The sequence below is a fragment of the Lissotriton vulgaris genome, unplaced genomic scaffold (genome assembly GCF_964263255.1).
Source record: "Lissotriton vulgaris unplaced genomic scaffold, aLisVul1.2 SCAFFOLD_1527, whole genome shotgun sequence".
Taxonomy (NCBI): Eukaryota; Metazoa; Chordata; class Amphibia; order Caudata; family Salamandridae; genus Lissotriton; species Lissotriton vulgaris.
In genome coordinates, this window is record NW_028241337.1 from 232354 (window position 1) to 250042 (window position 17689).

The window sequence follows — 17689 nt, forward strand, 5'->3', positions numbered from 1 at the left end:
GTGATCAGAGATTCACAAATAAAAAGATGACCTATAAGTTGTTGACCAACTTTATCAAATTAATCGGACACTAGCTTACATTTTGAACATTGAATTGGATAAAAGATAATCAACATGTCAAACTACATGATACAGTTTGGGTAAGTCTTCTTAACCCTTGTCAAAGAAAGTAGAGCACAGATGGGTATGTAAGGACTCGATCAAGACTTTTTTGAACCATCTGTAATTGGACTTCCCATTCATTGGATCCTGAAAAGAGTATGCAATTGATATACATTTTTTTTAACCAAGCCGCCTGAACAGGGACTTGAACCCTGGACCCTCGGATTAAAAGTCTGATGCTCTACCGACTGAGCTATCCAGGCTCTGAGGCAGCAATACACAAAATGACATTATCAACATTAGGAAGTGTCCCAACTATCACTACGTTTTTTTAACCCCTTGCGTGCGGGGCGTATTTTCCGCCTGTGCTGACTCCGCCTTGCTCGGGCGGAGTCATGACGGAACGGTTTCGTCATCAGCACAGCTCACCCGTAGCTGATGACGGAACCGTTCTGTCATCAGCACGCAAGGGGTTAAGATGGTTGCCGGTATTAGTACTAAATACAGAGAATATAATAATGAATTGGTACTTGGGATAACAGGATAACAGGGATAAAACTGACTCTGGTGGGATTCGAACCCACAACCTTTGAATATCTTTTTTACATTCACCTAGAAGTCCAATGCGCTATCCATTGCGCCACAGAGCCAATCTGCTATAATGAGGTGCAGAGATGTTCTGAAATGAAATAATGAGCTATTAGCTGTTGATCAGCTTTATAAAGTTCATTTGATACTATAACCATGGCTATATTTTGAATATTGAATTGGTGAAATGATATTCACCGTCTCAGACTACATGATACCATTGGTAAATCTACGTACGACTTAAGTTTAGTCAAATGGCACATAATATGTGAGACAGATGTGTATTTCACAACTCCATGAAAGACGTTTTTGCAATTTTAGTAATGGAATATCTTATTCGTCATGCAGGGGTCCACAAAAAGAGCATACAATTAGAGTACTTTTTCTTTAAAGGAAACAAGCGCCTGAACAGGGACTTGAACCCTGGACCCTCAGATTAAAAGTCTGATGCTCTACCGACTGAGCTATCCAGGCTCTGCTATACTCTACCTTAAAATCAGCTAAACAAATGTGGACGTACACTGACCTACACTTTGTATATTTATATAATTACATATATTAGCAATCAATATTCTAGAGTTTAATAATGAATTGATATTTTAAGCATTTGAAATTTCAGCAGCACACGTAATCCATTATAACTCCGGAAATTTGTACTATCTCATTTTCGGATGACATAGAAATCACGTGTTTAAAATGACACTGTGAAATTAATAAAGGGCCAAATACTATTACTAACTCCTAAATTACATTTTCAGCAGTATCATTGGGAATTTCCTCTTGGGCATAGACTATGCAACATTTTCAAAGCAAACAGTCTCTGTTTAAGTAGACTTTCTTTCACTGCCATTTTGGTAAATGTTTCTGGTGATGGAGAAGCAGGATTGCTGGTTACTGTTTCAATTAGTTATAAAATAGAGGAGGGAAAAAATTGACCCAGTTGGTGTTCGAACCCTTAGCGTTTGAATGCTTTTGCTACATTCGCCTAGGACTCCAAGCCGCAATCCATTGCACCAGAGATCCGACCTGATTCAACAAGGTGATCAGAGATTCACAAATAAAAAGATGACCTATAAGTTGTTGACCAACTTTATCAAATTAATCGGACACTAGCTTACATTTTGAACATTGAATTGGATAAAAGATAATCAACATGTCAAACTACATGATACAGTTTGGGTAAGTCTTCTTAACCCTTGTCAAAGAAAGTAGAGCACAGATGGGTATGTAAGGACTCGATCAAGACTTTTTTGAACCATCTGTAATTGGACTTCCCATTCATTGGATCCTGAAAAGAGTATGCAATTGATATACATTTTTTTTAACCAAGCCGCCTGAACAGGGACTTGAACCCTGGACCCTCGGATTAAAAGTCTGATGCTCTACCGACTGAGCTATCCAGGCTCTGAGGCAGCAATACACAAAATGACATTATCAACATTAGGAAGTGTCCCAACTATCACTACGTTTTTTTAACCCCTTGCGTGCGGGGCGTATTTTCCGCCTGTGCTGACTCCGCCTTGCTCGGGCGGAGTCATGACGGAACGGTTTCGTCATCAGCACAGCTCACCCGTAGCTGATGACGGAACCGTTCTGTCATCAGCACGCAAGGGGTTAAGATGGTTGCCGGTATTAGTACTAAATACAGAGAATATAATAATGAATTGGTACTTGGGATAACAGGATAACAGGGATAAAACTGACTCTGGTGGGATTCGAACCCACAACCTTTGAATATCTTTTTTACATTCACCTAGAAGTCCAATGCGCTATCCATTGCACCACAGAGCCAATCTGCTATAATGAGGTGCAGAGATGTTCTGAAATGAAATAATGAGCTATTAGCTGTTGATCAGCTTTATAAAGTTCATTTGATACTATAACCATGGCTATATTTTGAATATTGAATTGGTGAAATGATATTCACCGTCTCAGACTACATGATACCATTGGTAAATCTACGTACGACTTAAGTTTAGTCAAATGGCACATAATATGTGAGACAGATGTGTATTTCACAACTCCATGAAAGACGTTTTTGCAATTTTAGTAATGGAATATCTTATTCGTCATGCAGGGGTCCACAAAAAGAGCATACAATTAGAGTACTTTTTCTTTAAAGGAAACAAGCGCCTGAACAGGGACTTGAACCCTGGACCCTCAGATTAAAAGTCTGATGCTCTACCGACTGAGCTATCCAGGCTCTGCTATACTCTACCTTAAAATCAGCTAAACAAATGTGGACGTACACTGACCTACACTTTGTATATTTATATAATTACATATATTAGCAATCAATATTCTAGAGTTTAATAATGAATTGATATTTTAAGCATTTGAAATTTCAGCAGCACACGTAATCCATTATAACTCCGGAAATTTGTACTATCTCATTTTCGGATGACATAGAAATCACGTGTTTAAAATGACACTGTGAAATTAATAAAGGGCCAAATACTATTACTAACTCCTAAATTACATTTTCAGCAGTATCATTGGGAATTTCCTCTTGGGCATAGACTATGCAACATTTTCAAAGCAAACAGTCTCTGTTTAAGTAGACTTTCTTTCACTGCCATTTTGGTAAATGTTTCTGGTGATGGAGAAGCAGGATTGCTGGTTACTGTTTCAATTAGTTATAAAATAGAGGAGGGAAAAAATTGACCCAGTTGGTGTTCGAACCCTTAGCGTTTGAATGCTTTTGCTACATTCGCCTAGGACTCCAAGCCGCAATCCATTGCACCAGAGATCCGACCTGATTCAACAAGGTGATCAGAGATTCACAAATAAAAAGATGACCTATAAGTTGTTGACCAACTTTATCAAATTAATCGGACACTAGCTTACATTTTGAACATTGAATTGGATAAAAGATAATCAACATGTCAAACTACATGATACAGTTTGGGTAAGTCTTCTTAACCCTTGTCAAAGAAAGTAGAGCACAGATGGGTATGTAAGGACTCGATCAAGACTTTTTTGAACCATCTGTAATTGGACTTCCCATTCATTGGATCCTGAAAAGAGTATGCAATTGATATACATTTTTTTTAACCAAGCCGCCTGAACAGGGACTTGAACCCTGGACCCTCGGATTAAAAGTCTGATGCTCTACCGACTGAGCTATCCAGGCTCTGAGGCAGCAATACACAAAATGACATTATCAACATTAGGAAGTGTCCCAACTATCACTACGTTTTTTTAACCCCTTGCGTGCGGGGCGTATTTTCCGCCTGTGCTGACTCCGCCTTGCTCGGGCGGAGTCATGACGGAACGGTTTCGTCATCAGCACAGCTCACCCGTAGCTGATGACGGAACCGTTCTGTCATCAGCACGCAAGGGGTTAAGATGGTTGCCGGTATTAGTACTAAATACAGAGAATATAATAATGAATTGGTACTTGGGATAACAGGATAACAGGGATAAAACTGACTCTGGTGGGATTCGAACCCACAACCTTTGAATATCTTTTTTACATTCACCTAGAAGTCCAATGCGCTATCCATTGCGCCACAGAGCCAATCTGCTATAATGAGGTGCAGAGATGTTCTGAAATGAAATAATGAGCTATTAGCTGTTGATCAGCTTTATAAAGTTCATTTGATACTATAACCATGGCTATATTTTGAATATTGAATTGGTGAAATGATATTCACCGTCTCAGACTACATGATACCATTGGTAAATCTACGTACGACTTAAGTTTAGTCAAATGGCACATAATATGTGAGACAGATGTGTATTTCACAACTCCATGAAAGACGTTTTTGCAATTTTAGTAATGGAATATCTTATTCGTCATGCAGGGGTCCACAAAAAGAGCATACAATTAGAGTACTTTTTCTTTAAAGGAAACAACCGCCTGAACAGGGACTTGAACCCTGGACCCTCAGATTAAAAGTCTGATGCTCTACCGACTGAGCTATCCAGGCTCTGCTATACTCTACCTTAAAATCAGCTAAACAAATGTGGACGTACACTGACCTACACTTTGTATATTTATATAATTACATATATTAGCAATCAATATTCTAGAGTTTAATAATGAATTGATATTTTAAGCATTTGAAATTTCAGCAGCACACGTAATCCATTATAACTCCGGAAATTTGTACTATCTCATTTTCGGATGACATAGAAATCACGTGTTTAAAATGACACTGTGAAATTAATAAAGGGCCAAATACTATTACTAACTCCTAAATTACATTTTCAGCAGTATCATTGGGAATTTCCTCTTGGGCATAGACTATGCAACATTTTCAAAGCAAACAGTCTCTGTTTAAGTAGACTTTCTTTCACTGCCATTTTGGTAAATGTTTCTGGTGATGGAGAAGCAGGATTGCTGGTTACTGTTTCAATTAGTTATAAAATAGAGGAGGGAAAAAATTGACCCAGTTGGTGTTCGAACCCTTAGCGTTTGAATGCTTTTGCTACATTCGCCTAGGACTCCAAGCCGCAATCCATTGCACCAGAGATCCGACCTGATTCAACAAGGTGATCAGAGATTCACAAATAAAAAGATGACCTATAAGTTGTTGACCAACTTTATCAAATTAATCGGACACTAGCTTACATTTTGAACATTGAATTGGATAAAAGATAATCAACATGTCAAACTACATGATACAGTTTGGGTAAGTCTTCTTAACCCTTGTCAAAGAAAGTAGAGCACAGATGGGTATGTAAGGACTCGATCAAGACTTTTTTGAACCATCTGTAATTGGACTTCCCATTCATTGGATCCTGAAAAGAGTATGCAATTGATATACATTTTTTTTAACCAAGCCGCCTGAACAGGGACTTGAACCCTGGACCCTCGGATTAAAAGTCTGATGCTCTACCGACTGAGCTATCCAGGCTCTGAGGCAGCAATACACAAAATGACATTATCAACATTAGGAAGTGTCCCAACTATCACTACGTTTTTTTAACCCCTTGCGTGCGGGGCGTATTTTCCGCCTGTGCTGACTCCGCCTTGCTCGGGCGGAGTCATGACGGAACGGTTTCGTCATCAGCACAGCTCACCCGTAGCTGATGACGGAACCGTTCTGTCATCAGCACGCAAGGGGTTAAGATGGTTGCCGGTATTAGTACTAAATACAGAGAATATAATAATGAATTGGTACTTGGGATAACAGGATAACAGGGATAAAACTGACTCTGGTGGGATTCGAACCCACAACCTTTGAATATCTTTTTTACATTCACCTAGAAGTCCAATGCGCTATCCATTGCGCCACAGAGCCAATCTGCTATAATGAGGTGCAGAGATGTTCTGAAATGAAATAATGAGCTATTAGCTGTTGATCAGCTTTATAAAGTTCATTTGATACTATAATAATGGCTATATTTTGAATATTGAATTGGTGAAATGATATTCACCGTCTCAGACTACATGATACCATTGGTAAATCTACGTACGACTTAAGTTTAGTCAAATGGCACATAATATGTGAGACAGATGTGTATTTCACAACTCCATGAAAGACGTTTTTGCAATTTTAGTAATGGAATATCTTATTCGTCATACAGGGGTCCACAAAAAGAGCATACAATTAGAGTACTTTTTCTTTAAAGGAAACAAGCGCCTGAACAGGGACTTGAACCCTGGACCCTCAGATTAAAAGTCTGATGCTCTACCGACTGAGCTATCCAGGCTCTGCTATACTCTACCTTAAAATCAGCTAAACAAATGTGGACGTACACTGACCTACACTTTGTATATTTATATAATTACATATATTAGCAATCAATATTCTAGAGTTTAATAATGAATTGATATTTTAAGCATTTGAAATTTCAGCAGCACACGTAATCCATTATAACTCTGGAAATTTGTACTATCTCATTTTCGGATGACATAGAAATCACGTGTTTAAAATGACACTGTGAAATTAATAAAGGGCCAAATACTATTACTAACTCCTAAATTACATTTTCAGCAGTATCATTGGGAATTTCCTCTTGGGCATAGACTATGCAACATTTTCAAAGCAAACAGTCTCTGTTTAAGTAGACTTTCTTTCACTGCCATTTTGGTAAATGTTTCTGGTGATGGAGAAGCAGGATTGCTGGTTACTGTTTCAATTAGTTATAAAATAGAGGAGGGATAAAATTGACCCAGTTGGTGTTCGAACCCTTAGCGTTTGAATGCTTTTGCTACATTCGCCTAGGACTCCAAGCCGCAATCCATTGCACCAGAGATCCGACCTGATTCAACAAGGTGATCAGAGATTCACAAATAAAAAGATGACCTATAAGTTGTTGACCAACTTTATCAAATTAATCGGACACTAGCTTACATTTTGAACATTGAATTGGATAAAAGATAATCAACATGTCAAACTACATGATACAGTTTGGGTAAGTCTTCTTAACCCTTGTCAAAGAAAGTAGAGCACAGATGGGTATGTAAGGACTCGATCAAGACTTTTTTGAACCATCTGTAATTGGACTTCCCATTCATTGGATCCTGAAAAGAGTATGCAATTGATATACATTTTTTTTAACCAAGCCGCCTGAACAGGGACTTGAACCCTGGACCCTCGGATTAAAAGTCTGATGCTCTACCGACTGAGCTATCAAGGCTCTGAGGCAGCAATACACAAAATGACATTATCAACATTAGGAAGTGTCCCAACTATCACTACGTTTTTTTAACCCCTTGCGTGCGGGGCGTATTTTCCGCCTGTGCTGACTCCGCCTTGCTCGGGCGGAGTCATGACGGAACGGTTTCGTCATCAGCACAGCTCACCCGTAGCTGATGACGGAACCGTTCTGTCATCAGCACGCAAGGGGTTAAGATGGTTGCCGGTATTAGTACTAAATACAGAGAATATAATAATGAATTGGTACTTGGGATAACAGGATAACAGGGATAAAACTGACTCTGGTGGGATTCGAACCCACAACCTTTGAATATCTTTTTTACATTCACCTAGAAGTCCAATGCGCTATCCATTGCGCCACAGAGCCAATCTGCTATAATGAGGTGCAGAGATGTTCTGAAATGAAATAATGAGCTATTAGCTGTTGATCAGCTTTATAAAGTTCATTTGATACTATAACCATGGCTATATTTTGAATATTGAATTGGTGAAATGATATTCACCGTCTCAGACTACATGATACCATTGGTAAATCTACGTACGACTTAAGTTTAGTCAAATGGCACATAATATGTGAGACAGATGTGTATTTCACAACTCCATGAAAGACGTTTTTGCAATTTTAGTAATGGAATATCTTATTCGTCATGCAGGGGTCCACAAAAAGAGCATACAATTAGAGTACTTTTTCTTTAAAGGAAACAAGCGCCTGAACAGGGACTTGAACCCTGGACCCTCAGATTAAAAGTCTGATGCTCTACCGACTGAGCTATCCAGGCTCTGCTATACTCTACCTTAAAATCAGCTAAACAAATGTGGACGTACACTGACCTACACTTTGTATATTTATATAATTACATATATTAGCAATCAATATTCTAGAGTTTAATAATGAATTGATATTTTAAGCATTTGAAATTTCAGCAGCACACGTAATCCATTATAACTCCGGAAATTTGTACTATCTCATTTTCGGATGACATAGAAATCACGTGTTTAAAATGACACTGTGAAATTAATAAAGGGCCAAATACTATTACTAACTCCTAAATTACATTTTCAGCAGTATCATTGGGAATTTCCTCTTGGGCATAGACTATGCAACATTTTCAAAGCAAACAGTCTCTGTTTAAGTAGACTTTCTTTCACTGCCATTTTGGTAAATGTTTCTGGTGATGGAGAAGCAGGATTGCTGGTTACTGTTTCAATTAGTTATAAAATAGAGGAGGGAAAAAATTGACCCAGTTGGTGTTCGAACCCTTAGCGTTTGAATGCTTTTGCTACATTCGCCTAGGACTCCAAGCCGCAATCCATTGCACCAGAGATCCGACCTGATTCAACAAGGTGATCAGAGATTCACAAATAAAAAGATGACCTATAAGTTGTTGACCAACTTTATCAAATTAATCGGACACTAGCTTACATTTTGAACATTGAATTGGATAAAAGATAATCAACATGTCAAACTACATGATACAGTTTGGGTAAGTCTTCTTAACCCTTGTCAAAGAAAGTAGAGCACAGATGGGTATGTAAGGACTCGATCAAGACTTTTTTGAACCATCTGTAATTGGACTTCCCATTCATTGGATCCTGAAAAGAGTATGCAATTGATATACATTTTTTTTAACCAAGCCGCCTGAACAGGGACTTGAACCCTGGACCCTCGGATTAAAAGTCTGATGCTCTACCGACTGAGCTATCCAGGCTCTGAGGCAGCAATACACAAAATGACATTATCAACATTAGGAAGTGTCCCAACTATCACTACGTTTTTTTAACCCCTTGCGTGCGGGGCGTATTTTCCGCCTGTGCTGACTCCGCCTTGCTCGGGCGGAGTCATGACGGAACGGTTTCGTCATCAGCACAGCTCACCCGTAGCTGATGACGGAACCGTTCTGTCATCAGCACGCAAGGGGTTAAGATGGTTGCCGGTATTAGTACTAAATACAGAGAATATAATAATGAATTGGTACTTGGGATAACAGGATAACAGGGATAAAACTGACTCTGGTGGGATTCGAACCCACAACCTTTGAATATCTTTTTTACATTCACCTAGAAGTCCAATGCGCTATCCATTGCGCCACAGAGCCAATCTGCTATAATGAGGTGCAGAGATGTTCTGAAATGAAATAATGAGCTATTAGCTGTTGATCAGCTTTATAAAGTTCATTTGATACTATAACCATGGCTATATTTTGAATATTGAATTGGTGAAATGATATTCACCGTCTCAGACTACATGATACCATTGGTAAATCTACGTACGACTTAAGTTTAGTCAAATGGCACATAATATGTGAGACAGATGTGTATTTCACAACTCCATGAAAGACGTTTTTGCAATTTTAGTAATGGAATATCTTATTCGTCATGCAGGGGTCCACAAAAAGAGCATACAATTAGAGTACTTTTTCTTTAAAGGAAACAAGCGCCTGAACAGGGACTTGAACCCTGGACCCTCAGATTAAAAGTCTGATGCTCTACCGACTGAGCTATCCAGGTTCTGCTATACTCTACCTTAAAATCAGCTAAACAAATGTGGACGTACACTGACCTACACTTTGTATATTTATATAATTACATATATTAGCAATCAATATTCTAGAGTTTAATAATGAATTGATATTTTAAGCATTTGAAATTTCAGCAGCACACGTAATCCATTATAACTCCGGAAATTTGTACTATCTCATTTTCGGATGACATAGAAATCACGTGTTTAAAATGACACTGTGAAATTAATAAAGGGCCAAATACTATTACTAACTCCTAAATTACATTTTCAGCAGTATCATTGGGAATTTCCTCTTGGGCATAGACTATGCAACATTTTCAAAGCAAACAGTCTCTGTTTAAGTAGACTTTCTTTCACTGCCATTTTGGTAAATGTTTCTGGTGATGGAGAAGCAGGATTGCTGGTTACTGTTTCAATTAGTTATAAAATAGAGGAGGGAAAAAATTGACCCAGTTGGTGTTCGAACCCTTAGCGTTTGAATGCTTTTGCTACATTCGCCTAGGACTCCAAGCCGCAATCCATTGCACCAGAGATCCGACCTGATTCAACAAGGTGATCAGAGATTCACAAATAAAAAGATGACCTATAAGTTGTTGACCAACTTTATCAAATTAATCGGACACTAGCTTACATTTTGAACATTGAATTGGATAAAAGATAATCAACATGTCAAACTACATGATACAGTTTGGGTAAGTCTTCTTAACCCTTGTCAAAGAAAGTAGAGCACAGATGGGTATGTAAGGACTCGATCAAGACTTTTTTGAACCATCTGTAATTGGACTTCCCATTCATTGGATCCTGAAAAGAGTATGCAATTGATATACATTTTTTTTAACCAAGCCGCCTGAACAGGGACTTGAACCCTGGACCCTCGGATTAAAAGTCTGATGCTCTACCGACTGAGCTATCCAGGCTCTGAGGCAGCAATACACAAAATGACATTATCAACATTAGGAAGTGTCCCAACTATCACTACGTTTTTTTAACCCCTTGCGTGCGGGGCGTATTTTCCGCCTGTGCTGACTCCGCCTTGCTCGGGCGGAGTCATGACGGAACGGTTTCGTCATCAGCACAGCTCACCCGTAGCTGATGACGGAACCGTTCTGTCATCAGCACGCAAGGGGTTAAGATGGTTGCCGGTATTAGTACTAAATACAGAGAATATGGAAAGGGGCGACCACTCGGTCCCCCCGAACGTATGGCTGAGTGCCTCGATCCCCCCGGGAAGCCATTTTTGGGCGGGAGGCGCGTCTCGGCTGGTATGCCCGAAGCGGCGTAGCCGGGGCACGCTTTTTCCCGCCCTAGAGTGGGCTGGCCTAGACACCGACGCAGCCGGCCACGCCCTCGGGGCGGGCAGGGGCGGGTTTTCGCCCACCCTGAAGACGGATAAAAGAAGGCGCAAGACCAGAAGACGTCCTCTTGTTCTTGTGCTCCGAAGCTGCACCCCCTCGCTACACGTGAGCTCGGGACGGAACGAAGAGCCAATTTTGAGCGTTTTGATCTTTTTCTTTGTCTTCTAGATACTTCCTCGGAGAGATGCCCAAGAAAGGCGCAAAAAGAATGACGACCGAACAGATGGTGCGGGCCCTTTGCAAAGAAGTGTCCGACATAAAGAAACGGTTGGCGGAGCGAGATGGGGAGGAGGGTTCGGGCACCCCGCCGGCTGGAGGGAGACCTAAGAGGCCGAGAAAGGTTCCAGCCGGTGGGGCCGTCCCGGTTCCCTCTGCCCCGCTCGAGGCGCCGACCCCAGTACCGATGGAGGGGAATCCAATCCCCGTTGTCGTCACCCCGACATCCAAGGAAGACATGCCCCCCGAGCTGGCAGCACAGCTAGCAGCATGGTTGGGGGATAGTAGTGATGGCGCCACGGCTGCCGAAGCACAGGCGCTGATAAAAGGGCTTCGTGAGAAGAAAGAGGCAGCTAGAGTGGCTACGCCGTTGGCGGGGATAGACAAGCCGCAAGCGGCAGAAGCTGCGTCCGGTGCAGGTAAGCGGCCATTGCCGATTGCAAGGGACGAGTCAGCACCCTCTCGTAGAGAGAGATTAGGACAACATGTGCCTTTAGCTATAAAGGAAAAGATCTGGGCGGGGGAGTACGTGAATATTTTTTCCCTGCTTGTTGATCATTATGATGTGGAACATGTAAAAAGTCAGAAGGACTTAATGCATCCGAGTGTTTGGCGCGCAAAGATGGCCGCCTTTAAGGTAAATGAGAACATTGGCAACTGGGGCAATGCATGGGGTATTTTCACATCAATTTTGGGGGAACGTAGGCCCGAGTTGCTTCCTGAGTTTCCCGTTTATCAATCACGAATTATGGGTTACTCGACAGCGTATCAAGGTAACCATTGGTTTTGTTATGACAATTTGTTCAGGAAAGAAAAGGAACATAACAAGGGTTTGACTTGGGATTGTTACGATTCTTTAACATGGGATAAGATGAAAGAATCGGGAATGTTAAGAATGCCATTGGTCGGGAGCACTGTTGTTGATTACTCCCGCCAAAATGTGGGGACGCCCTTTCGACCAAGTACGAGCACCAACGACCAGTCGAGGCCCGCAGGCAATACAGGGAGAAAGGGTTTCTGTTTTAATTTTAACAAGGGGAAGTGTACCAGGCCTCCGGGATCGTGTAAATTCAAACATGAGTGTAGTACGTGTGGGTCGTCCCATCCTGAGTCATCGTGCAGAGCCAGAACGAGTGAGAATGGGGGTAAGGGAGGCGCCAAACAGGTCTAAGCTAGGCCGAGGGGCGCCTTTACCAACCCCGATTGATACCTTGGCAATGATTCCCTGGCTCAGCGAATACCCGGATCGCACTTCTGCCGGGGTGCTGCGGAACGGTTTTACACATGGTTTCCGCATCCCGGTAGGGGACTTTCAGGGTGTAGGGATGTGCAAAAATCAACTTTCCGTTTTACAACATGCATCTGTAGTGCAAGAAAAAATTCAGAAAGAGGTTAGCCGGGGACGGGTCGCCGGCCCGTTTAGTGAGCCCCCGGTACCGGATTTCGTTTGTTCTCCGTTAGGGGTGGTCCCCAAGAAGGACCCGGGTGAGTTTCGTTTGATTCATAATCTATCTTCTCCATATGGTCTTTCGGTGAACGACGCAATTGAGCCAGAAGTTTGTTCGGTGCGATACGCATCTTTTGATGAGGCGGTAGCCATCTTGAATCGCCTGGGGCACGGGACGTTGATGGCGAAATCTGATATCGAGTCAGCGTTCCGGTTGCTTCCGGTACACCCAGACGATCAGCGTCTTCTGGGATTCGGGTTCCAGGGGTCATTTTACATGGATAGGTGTATGCCAATGGGATGCTCTATATCATGTGCTTACTTTGAGCAATTCAGTACTTTCCTGCAATGGGTGTTCACTAAGAAAACGGGTTTCCGAAATGTAATGCACTACCTTGACGATTTTCTGTTCCTTGGCCCCGCCGGTACTTCCGAATGTGCCCGGGCCTTAGCTGAATTCTGTGTGTTAATGGATCATCTTGGCGTGCCATTGGCACCAGGTAAAACTATGGGTCCCACGACTTGCCTCGAGTTTTTGGGGATCGAGTTGGACTCAAGGGAGGGGTGCTTCCGTTTACCAGCTAGCAAAGTGTCGAAATTCAGGGCAGCCCTCCAAGTATGTTTAAAGGCATCCAAAGTTACACTGCATCAGTTGCAACAGTTAGTGGGAAAGTTGAACTTTGCCTTGAGGGTGATACCAATGGCTCGCCCCTTTTCCCGCTCAATTGCCCAAGCGATGGTTGGCTTAAAGGAGGGTCATCATCGCACAAGGTTATCGGCCGAGGTCCGCCAGGACATGCGGATTTGGTTAGCATTCTTGGCGGACTTCAATGGCCGGGTCGTCTGGAACAAGCCAGCCGTCTCCTCTGAAGAGCTTGGGCTATGGACAGACTCAGCAGGAAGCGTAGGTTTTGGCGCCATCTTCGGCACAAAATGGTCGGCACAAAAGTGGCCCCTATGGTGGCACGAGAAGGGGCTGACAAGTAACATCGCTTTCCTCGAACTATTTCCCATTCTGGTGGCCCTGAGAACCTGGCCAGAAGGGTTCAGAGATCATTCTGTTGTGTTCTGGTCCGACAATATGACCGTGGTAGAATGCATCAATAGTCAGGCAGCCCGTTGTAAGTTGATTTTGAGGCTCCTCAAAGAAATTGTCTTACTGTGTATGCAACTGAACGTAGTATTCAGAGCAAAACATGTCCCAGGGGTGATGAATCAGGCTGCTGATGCACTGTCTCGTTTTCACATGCAGGCTTTCTCGGGTTTCCTTCCTTCAGCGGACCCGGAGCCGGCACCCTTCCCCGAAGCTCTCTGGTCTCTCGGTGCCCCGAACTTCGTCACCTCGTGGGAGAGAGTCTAGCACCCAGGACAAGGAAGGCATATGAAGGGGCGTTCCAGGCCTATTTAGCCTTTTTGGGGGCAGAGAGAGGAGGACTTTGGGGTCAGGAGGAGTTGGTAGTACTTTTTCTGATGTCCTTACGTAGGGCTGGGAAATCGGTGGCTACGGCCCAAAGGCATCGTGCCGCCATTTCCTTTGTTGCCAGGGCCCATGGCATCCTGGACCCAACAGCGTCTTTCACGGTACAAAAAGCGCTACGTGGGTGGCAACGTCTAGAGGGTCGCAGAGTAGATGTACGACGACCGATAGGTCTAGACAGGTTGTCCCAGTTACTGGTCACGCTCCCGAACACATGCTCGTCCCCGTTCGAGACCTGTTTGTTCCGGACTGCATTTACGCTGGCATTTCACGGGGCTATGAGAGTTAGTGAGCTGGTTGCAAGGAACAAACGGGACGTGACGGGGGGCTTGTGCAGGGAGCATGTCCAGATCAGGGGTGATGCGATGATTGTCTCCTTTCTCAGGTCCAAGACTGACCAAGATGGGAGAGGGGACTGCACGATCATCCGCAGGAACCCCGACTCATCCATGTGTCCGGTACAGTGCTTAGAAGATTACCTAGCACGAAGGGTGGCATCATGGGGAGGGACATTGTTGAGGCATGCAGACGCCACCCCGCTGACGAGGTTTCAGTTTCAACGGGTGCTTGCAATGGCCATTGCCGCAGCGGGCTTGGACCCGGGCGAATTTGGGACCCACTCCTTTCGTATAGGGGCTGCCACTGAAGCTACAGCCAGAGGTCTTAATGTAGAACAAGTGAAACGTGTGGGGCGCTGGTCCTCCAATTGTTATAAGAGGTACGTGCGATTGCACATGTTGTGAAACTGTAATCATGTACTCACGCCTCTTGTTTTTGTTTGTTTTCAGTTGCGCAAGCCTACGCGGCAGGGCAGACTGAGCAGTCGACCCAACACCAGGTCAGCGGTCGCACGTCACCGGCTGTGAGGAAGGAGGTTTGGGTCGTGGGCCACTCATACGTGAGACGGGCTGCAGACGTATTCAAAGCAGGTGACATGGTTCACGTACCTGAGGAATACGGGTACAGAGTGTCCTTCTACGGAAGGGGCGGTCTCTGTATTGACCAGTTTCAGGAATTTTTTGAGGGCTTGTTAGAGCGGATGAGGTCACCGCCGTCCATAGTCATAGTGCATTTGGGGGGCAATGATTTGGTCACCACCGGTAGACGACTTCTCCTGGAGGCTATGCTTTCCACGGTAAGTTGGTTAGCGAGGAGAGTTCCGGGGTGCCTAATCGCATGGTCTCATATGATCCCACGAAAAGTGTGGCGGGGGGCTATCTCGATCCCTGCTTTGAATCATTCGGTTAGAAAATTGAATAACAAAGTGAGTAGGTTGTTCCGTTCCAAGGCATTGCATTCGATCTCGCATAATTGTATTAATGATGACAGTATGTATCTGGGGGATGGTGTGCATTTGTCGAGGGCGGGGAATGAGTTACTCATAGGAGACTTCCTAGCCTGGTTAAAATCTTTGGAACATGACCTTTAGGTAGGAGTTTTGTGGGGGGTCCGGATAGCCGGTCAACTATCCGGACCTGTGGCGGTAAGGTCATGATCGGTGAGCACTAATTGGTAGATCCCTATGAGTGGGCGTCACCCAACACGGATGGGAGCGCTCGGGAGAGGTGGCCATTGGCCCCTCAGTGGGGAGGCGGTCCCGTCTAAGGGCGGGTCGCCGGAAGTAAAGGAAAGGCGGTCAAGGCCCCTTCCTTTGTAGGAGGGGTTACAGCCCCCTCCTGGGGAATTTCCCGGGGCCAGGGTCATCTGCGACGGCAGATGCGGTAAGTTGTGTGGGGTGGGGAGAGGTCAACGATACCTTCTAGATACCACACACAAGTGTTCGAACGACCTTTAAATGGCGTCGAGTCTTAAGGGCCCCCGTCAAGTCAAGGGAAATTGTTAGTAGTTGCACTTGAGGTAAGCCTCTGTGCTGTCGCCCCTCCCAAGTGGGAGGGGTAAGTCTGGTTAGGGATCTTGACACCGGTTATGACCTTGCCGTTGGCCCTTAAACGTTAGGATGTACAATTTCAGTGTTCTTAGAGAATGTTTTGTAGGATGCTAGTTCGGCTAGGAGAACCTCTGTATTAGAGATTATGTTAAGGTTAGCCAAACATCGTAATGTGATAATGAAATTGTACATAACATGAAAACGTTTAATGTTTTAATTTTGTTTTAATAAATACGGCCGGGATGGTCACTCCATCCCACATCCAAAAACTTTAAGAACTGTTTCCGGTTTCCCTCCTTTTGGGGATTGTGTTGAGAGGGGGTGGCGGGTATCTCAGCCATATGGAAAGGGGCGACCACTCGGTCCCCCCGAACGTATGGCTGAGTGCCTCGATCCCCCCGGGAAGCCATTTTTGGGCGGGAGGCGCGTCTCGGCTGGTATGCCCGAAGCGGCGTAGCCGGGGCACGCTTTTTCCCGCCCTAGAGTGGGCTGGCCTAGACACCGACGCAGCCGGCCACGCCCTCGGGGCGGGCAGGGGCGGGTTTTCGCCCACCCTGAAGACGGATAAAAGAAGGCGCAAGACCAGAAGACGTCCTCTTGTTCTTGTGCTCCGAAGCTGCACCCCCTCGCTACACGTGAGCTCGGGACGGAACGAAGAGCCAATTTTGACCCACCCACCAGCCCCTGAGGACAGCAAGTTGTTGTGCAATAAAGTGAAGTTATAAGTTGGTTTTTCCATTTCGTTTACAGGCTGTGACAGTATCAGTTTGTGGTTAATCATAATAAAGTATGGTGAATACAGTCTAGGTTGTTACGATTAAAATGAGTTGATGTAGTGTTGCATTTCTAGCAGGCTCTTTCGGTCGTAGTGACCAATGTTTTCATAGGTTTCAGAATTGTCGTATTTATTTTTGGTAGGCGGTAAGGTCATGATCGGTGAGCACTAATTGGTAGATCCCTATGAGTGGGCGTCACCCAACACGGATGGGAGCGCTCGGGAGAGGTGGCCATTGGCCCCTCAGTGGGGAGGCGGTCCCGTCTAAGGGCGGGTCGCCGGAAGTAAAGGAAAGGCGGTCAAGGCCCCTTCCTTTGTAGGAGGGGTTACAGCCCCCTCCTGGGGAATTTCCCGGGGCCAGGGTCATCTGCGACGGCAGATGCGGTAAGTTGTGTGGGGTGGGGAGAGGTCAACGATACCTTCTAGATACCACACACAAGTGTTCGAACGACCTTTAAATGGCGTCGAGTCTTAAGGGCCCCCGTCAAGTCAAGGGAAATTGTTAGTAGTTGCACTTGAGGTAAGCCTCTGTGCTGTCGCCCCTCCCAAGTGGGAGGGGTAAGTCTGGTTAGGGATCTTGACACCGGTTATGACCTTGCCGTTGGCCCTTAAACGTTAGGATGTACAATTTCAGTGTTCTTAGAGAATGTTTTGTAGGATGCTAGTTCGGCTAGGAGAACCTCTGTATTAGAGATTATGTTAAGGTTAG

At 44.1% G+C, this 17689-nt stretch overlaps 11 non-coding genes across 11 annotated transcripts; all 11 read right to left on the reverse strand.

Moving 5' to 3' along the window:
* Positions 1–661: 661 nt before the first annotated feature.
* TRNAR-UCU (transfer RNA arginine (anticodon UCU)) lies at positions 662–752 on the reverse strand. Its single transcript is given in 2 exon segments — positions 662–697; positions 716–752. It is a non-coding gene; the product is annotated as a tRNA-Arg (tRNA).
* A 339-nt stretch (positions 753–1091) lies between these two features.
* On the reverse strand, positions 1092–1164 carry TRNAK-UUU (transfer RNA lysine (anticodon UUU)). Its single transcript has one exon. It is a non-coding gene; the product is annotated as a tRNA-Lys (tRNA).
* A 1226-nt stretch (positions 1165–2390) lies between these two features.
* On the reverse strand, positions 2391–2481 carry TRNAR-UCU (transfer RNA arginine (anticodon UCU)). Its single transcript is given in 2 exon segments — positions 2391–2426; positions 2445–2481. It is a non-coding gene; the product is annotated as a tRNA-Arg (tRNA).
* A 339-nt stretch (positions 2482–2820) lies between these two features.
* TRNAK-UUU (transfer RNA lysine (anticodon UUU)) lies at positions 2821–2893 on the reverse strand. Its single transcript has one exon. It is a non-coding gene; the product is annotated as a tRNA-Lys (tRNA).
* A 1226-nt stretch (positions 2894–4119) lies between these two features.
* TRNAR-UCU (transfer RNA arginine (anticodon UCU)) lies at positions 4120–4210 on the reverse strand. Its single transcript is given in 2 exon segments — positions 4120–4155; positions 4174–4210. It is a non-coding gene; the product is annotated as a tRNA-Arg (tRNA).
* A 339-nt stretch (positions 4211–4549) lies between these two features.
* On the reverse strand, positions 4550–4622 carry TRNAK-UUU (transfer RNA lysine (anticodon UUU)). Its single transcript has one exon. It is a non-coding gene; the product is annotated as a tRNA-Lys (tRNA).
* Positions 4623–5848: 1226 nt separating this feature from the next.
* TRNAR-UCU (transfer RNA arginine (anticodon UCU)) lies at positions 5849–5939 on the reverse strand. The gene is given in 2 exon segments: positions 5849–5884; positions 5903–5939. It is a non-coding gene; the product is annotated as a tRNA-Arg (tRNA).
* Positions 5940–6278: 339 nt separating this feature from the next.
* Positions 6279–6351, reverse strand: TRNAK-UUU (transfer RNA lysine (anticodon UUU)). The gene has a single exon. It is a non-coding gene; the product is annotated as a tRNA-Lys (tRNA).
* Positions 6352–7577: 1226 nt separating this feature from the next.
* TRNAR-UCU (transfer RNA arginine (anticodon UCU)) lies at positions 7578–7668 on the reverse strand. Its single transcript is given in 2 exon segments — positions 7578–7613; positions 7632–7668. It is a non-coding gene; the product is annotated as a tRNA-Arg (tRNA).
* A 339-nt stretch (positions 7669–8007) lies between these two features.
* Positions 8008–8080, reverse strand: TRNAK-UUU (transfer RNA lysine (anticodon UUU)). The gene has a single exon. It is a non-coding gene; the product is annotated as a tRNA-Lys (tRNA).
* A 1226-nt stretch (positions 8081–9306) lies between these two features.
* On the reverse strand, positions 9307–9397 carry TRNAR-UCU (transfer RNA arginine (anticodon UCU)). Its single transcript is given in 2 exon segments — positions 9307–9342; positions 9361–9397. It is a non-coding gene; the product is annotated as a tRNA-Arg (tRNA).
* Positions 9398–17689: the final 8292 nt, after the last annotated feature.